This window comes from Cebus imitator, unplaced genomic scaffold (assembly GCF_001604975.1).
Source record: "Cebus imitator isolate Cc_AM_T3 unplaced genomic scaffold, Cebus_imitator-1.0 Scaffold102, whole genome shotgun sequence".
Taxonomy (NCBI): domain Eukaryota; kingdom Metazoa; phylum Chordata; class Mammalia; order Primates; family Cebidae; genus Cebus; species Cebus imitator.
This window is the reverse complement of record NW_016107417.1, coordinates 1,104,254-1,109,996: the sequence shown is the minus strand read 5'-3', so window position 1 is coordinate 1,109,996 and position 5,743 is coordinate 1,104,254.

Genomic DNA, 5,743 nt, shown 5'->3' with positions numbered 1-5,743 from the left:
CCACCCCTGAAAGCTGATAGCCGTGAGGCCCTGCCACCGCCCAGGGAGCGTGAAATGGGATGTGCCCCCAGGCAGGCACAGAAGCTCCTACTGCCGCCTGGGCCTCTTGCCTTTTCTCCTTGGGCAGCCTCTCATATCCTGAGCTGCTGCTCTGTGGATGTTGGCTGGGCCATCTCCATCAGCTTCCCCAGCTTCGCCTGGCCCAGGCCCCCACCCAACCTGGATGATGTCTCCCTCAGGCTTCAGCTCCTCCCAGACCTGAGAAAAAGAGTCAAGAGTGGTCAGCTCAAGTGCAGGCACCCTATGCCTGGCTTTCGGGCTTGGTGTTGAGGGAACTCTCCACAGGCAGCATTGCCGTTCTCTCATAGATGGCAGTGAACTTGAGCCCCTAGGGAAGAGTTGGCACCCAGGGATTTTGGAACCATCCCTGTCCAACTGGCATCCCCTAACTCAGCACCTGGATGAGGCTGGAGCTTGGCCTGCCCATCCCCAGGTCTTTTCCTTCTTTGCTCTCCGACCCCTTCTACCTTCTGTACTTTCTTGCCAAAGCCCCTTCCCCTACTCAGGCAGTTTTCTGGTGTCATTCCCTAAACTGCTGTCCTGGAGCCTGTTCAGGCTTCAGGCTGGATGGTCAGGCCAGAGGTCTTGGTTGGGTGCTGAGTTCTCTCTCTCTGGGGGAGTGTCCTGAGACCCTTGTGTCAGCCCTGACACCCAGAGGCTGGTGATGAGACGAGTAGGAGTGGCCTTTGCACCTCAGCCTGGTAATAATACCCAAGGCCCTTGCTTCAGGGTCAAGGCCAGAGTCCTGGGGAGTCCAGGAGAGAAAAGAACTGAAAAAGGAACCCAGCACCTTCCCAGGGGCTGAGGCCCACGATGACTGCTCTCAAGGGAATAGGGATTAGGTCTGATTTATCTCAGACAATGTGGCAGGATGGGGGCCTCAGCACTGCACCTGAGCTCCCCACGAGCCCCTTCCCTTCCCCTAGCTCACCATGAGGTTTGTTGGGGAGAGCCAGGTGGAACTGGTTTGGTGGAGGCAGATGGAGAGATGGGAGCAGCTGTCTGGGGCCCAGTGGACTGTGGGGTGGATCCAGCTCTTCTTCCTTCTCCCTAGTGCCCTTCTTCCTCAGGCTTTCAGGCCCTGCCACCCATCCTGAGCTGGAAATCAGTCCCACTCAGGAGATTCCGGGCAGCCAGACTACCCCCCTGCCCCGGCCCCCAACATACTCATACACCCTGGGCCCCATTCCTCATCCTGTGGGCCAGAATTCTTTCAGGCAGCCCTTCCGAGTTCCTCACTGCCCTCCCAGATGCCCCTTCCTCTCCTGGTTCAGGTTCTGTGGTCTAGGGTGCTTTTGGGTGCCTGAGCTTGAGGGGAAGGAAGGGGTCTCTGAGTTTTTCTGCCACTGTTGTCCTCTGTCCTGACCCCACCACCCTCCACACCTCCTCTTCTAGTCACCTCCTCTGGTTACCTCCTCTGGTCATGTCCTCTAGTCACCTTAGTGTGGCCCTCCAGGCTCTGGAGCAGTTCCGGGAAGACTTGAAAAGAGGCCTCTGGCCATTCCTCACCTTGGCCACCAGGTGTCAGACTTTGCCCAGCTGGGAGGAAGGTTCTAGTTAACCATTTCCACCCCATCAGCCAGGTCTCTGAGAGAAACTGGAGCAAGTTGGTAAGGAGCCTAGAGGTGACCGCTGGACTAGCGAGACCCTGAAGGTTGAGACTGGGGAAAGGACCAGAACTCTGGCTCCACCGCTTTCCCCCAGATTCCCCTCACTGCCATAGCCCCCACACCACCCCACGACAAGGGCTTTGTCCCCTGCTGGGAAGTTCGGGAACCAGGCTGAGTCAGGGAGCTTGAGAATTGAAGGAACAAAGGCAGGGGCAGTTGTTAGCTCCACAGCAGAAGGGGAAGCTAAGACGGAGCTGCCCATTGGAGTGCCAGCCAGGCCTGAGTCACTAGCCCTTGCCCTCTAGGTTAAGGGGAACAGAGGGCCTCCCTTTGCCCTTCCCCATTTGGGGTGGCTGTGGCAAGTGAGAGTGTGTGTGTGCATGTGTGTGTAAGCTCAGTGCTTGAATGAGTCTCTAACGTCGTGAGGGGGCCTGTAAGTCTTGGATGTTGGTCAGTCTTTGCAAAAGTGGAAAACTGGCAAGGTCTGAGTATTTTGCCATATCCCATCAGAACCTCCTCTAGCCTCACTTCCCCCAGAGGTTGCCCCTGCCCCAAGTGACAGTTCTCTATTTTATGCTCATTCTTTTTTTTTTTAAAGATGGGGTTTCACCATGATGGCCAGGCTGGTCTTGAACTCCTGACCTCAGGTGATCTACCCACCTTGGCCTCCCAAAGTGCTAGGATTACAGGCGTGAGCCACCGCGCCCAGCCTATTTTATGCTCATTCTTTCAAACATAGGTGTGTTTCCAAGCACCCAAGATGACAATGAGATTTCTAATCTACACATGCTATCTGGAGATGACAGAGAGGAGGGTCTTCTCTCGCCCATTCTCCCTATCCTTGTGGAGACATAAGGACTTCTAGAGATAACACACCCTCCACCCCTTGACATTGCAAGGCCTTAGATTCTGATGTTGGCTTCTGGATACCTGGGCCACTAATTCTGAGGCCATATTTAAGAGGTAGAACCTTGATAACCAACAAAACTCATCGAATCTCCTGATGCAGCTCCGGATGGAAAGCCAATGACTCACAGAAAACGCCGATGCCCTGTGATCTCTCAGGTGCTCCCTGTGCAGTAATGCTGGCATTTTCACAAGATGCCCGTGGGACATAATACCAAAACCTGAAGAAGCAGCTCAATCCCCTGTCACCATCATTAGGGGCTATATTAGAGAGAATTCAAGAACTCAGACTCTGAAGTGCCCACTCTGACGGTCTGTTTCCCTCCACTGACCACTCTGCCTACTTTGCCTGGTTCAGTGGCTCCCAGCCAATTCCAGTAGCTTCCAGCAGCCTGGAATCCCCCACCCCTTGATTCTCTGCCGTTCCTGCCTTGCCAGTCCTCAGCCTTGGAAAATGCCCTTTTCTCCACTCTGTCCCTCCCTCTGGCATGCTAAGGAATATCACCGCCCATGCTGACAGGTCCACGGCAAAGGTGCCTGTTGATATCACTGGGTTCTGTTTGGCTGCCCAGACACACTTTGGCTCTCCTCTGGTTGTCTAAAGAGACCACAGATGCACCATCACGCCTGGCTAATTTTTGCATATTTTGTAGAGACAGAGTTTCTCCATTTTGACCAGGCTGGTCTTAAACTCCTGGGCTCAAGTAAGCCTCCTGCCTCAGCTTCCCAAAGTGCTGGGATTACAGGTTGAGCCACTGTACCTGGCCTTTTGTCTCAATTTCCAAAACACTATTGTCTTGACACATTTAAAAAAATTTTTCTCTAACATAGCAACCTTATTAACTGATGTCTTGACATTCTTTAAATCAACATAAGGGCCAGGCACAGTGGCTCACGCCTGTAGTCCCAGCACTTTGGAAGTCCAAGTCAGGAGGATCACCTGAGGTCAGGAGTTCGAGACCAGCCTGGCCAACAGTAAAACGCTGTCTCTACCAAAAATACAAAAATTAGCCGGGCATGGTGGTGCATGCCTCTAATCCCAGCTACTCGGGAGGCTGAGGCAGGAGAATCACTTAAACCTGGGAGGTGGCAGTTGCAGTGAGCCAATCGCTTTCATTGCACTCTAGCCTGGGCAAGAGAAGTGAAAAACCCTGTCTCAATAAATAAATAAGTCTTGGGTCAGTTAAATTTAAGTCAAATTATCGAGGTTTGGTTGGGTGCAGTGGCTCACACCTATAATCCCATCACTCTGGGAGGCTGAGGCAGGCAGATCACTTGAGGTCAGGAGTTTGAGACCAGCCTGGACAACATGGTGAAACCCTGTCTCCACTAAAAATACACACACACCAAAAAAAATTAGCCGGGAGTGGTGGCACACACCTGTAATTCCAGCTACTTGGGAGGCCGAGGTGGGAGAATCACTAGAACCTGGGAGGCGAAGGTTGCAGTGAGCCAAGACCGCACCATTGTACTCCAGCCTGGAGACAGAGCAGGATTCGGTCTCTAAATAAATAAATAAATAAATAAATAAATAAATAAATAAATCAAGGTTTTACTGTGCCAGGCATTACACTAAAATGCTGTAGGGGTCAGGCACAGTGGCTCACACCTGCAATCCCAGCACATTAGGAGCCCAAGGTGGGCAGATTGCTTGAGGTCAGGAGTTTGCGACCAGCATGGCCAACGTGGTGAAACCCTGTCTCTACTAAAAATACAAAAATTATCCAGGCATGGTGGTCAGTGCCTGAAATCCCAGCTACTTGATAGGCTGAGGCAGCAGATTTTCTTGCACCTGGGAGGCAGAGGTTGCAGTAAGCTGAGATGGTTCCACTGCACTCTAGCCTGGGCAACAGAGAGACTCCATCTCAAAAATAAACCAAACCAAAACAAAACACTAAAATGCTGTAGGGAGGCAAAGATGAATAAATCGTGAGCCTTGCCCTCCAGATGTTATTTGCTTGAAAAAGACAAATATACTTTACTAACTCTTACTCTGCCCCATCTCCATCTGTCTAAATTCTGTCCATCCTCCAAGAATAGTGTCAAATCCCACCACATGCACTTATGCAAAAGGTAACTATTGAGCACTTGCTGTATGCTCTGCACTGGAAATACAGCCATACAAGTCAGCAATAACTTCAGATGCTGTTTTCTCCCCTAACAGGGCTCACAGCCTAGAGGGCCTTTGCTAACTAGATGCAGTCTCTCCTTCCTAGTCTTCTGTAGTATTTTGCCTGGGTCTTTCTGCATTTAATTGAATTCTGCCTTGTATTCTAGCATTTGGAGGGAGGGGTTTCTATTCCCTTTTCTGGATTGTTTTGTTCAACACACTCATTGAGCACCTTCTTTAGGCTGGAGTCTAAGCTGGGTGCTCATATAGAGAGAAGAGGAAGACTCAAAGCTACTCCCAAGAAACTCAATAGGATAGTGTTGTGTAAGCTCTCTGATGATAGGAACTCCACCTTACTTACCTCTGTATTCTTTTAGCCCCTTCTTAATGCTTTGCATATCATAGGCTACAGCTGATTTTGTCTGTGTATGGAGACAGCCCTGATACCCTCTCCTTTCTATCTTGTTAGGCAAGGGTCAGGGCCTGCAGATGCCCCTGGCCATACTTAGGCAGATGTCTCGACCTGAGGAGTCTGGACCCCTCAGGGTGGGGCATGTTCCCTCTAACTTGGGCCAGGTGATTCAGGGACATTCAGCAGAGCTGGCTTGCCCCACCCACAAGCAAGTGAATAGCTCCTGCACCTACACCTGACCTCTCCCTTTTCTAGTGGTCTTGCACTTGCCAGCACCTCCGTGTCTGCCTCGCACAGATATGCCTCTGGCCCTTATATTTCAGGTACATTGATCTTTTCTTCCCAAGTAGATTGTAAGCTCCATAAGGGCAGGAGCCAAATTAAGTTTTAGGCTTCTTTTGGCTTTTCTACACCAGTTGGCACAGTGCCAGCCAGGTAATGAGGTCTTTAAAATATTTGTCCACTGATTGACATTGCCATCATTTCTTACTTCCTTCGCTTAAGACATTGTCTCAGGCCGGGCGCGGTGGCTCAAGCCTGTAATCCCAGCACTTTGGGAGGCCGAGGCGGGTGGATCACGAGGTCAAGAGATCGAGACTATCCTGGTCAACATGGTGAAACCCCGTCTCTACTAAAAATACAAAA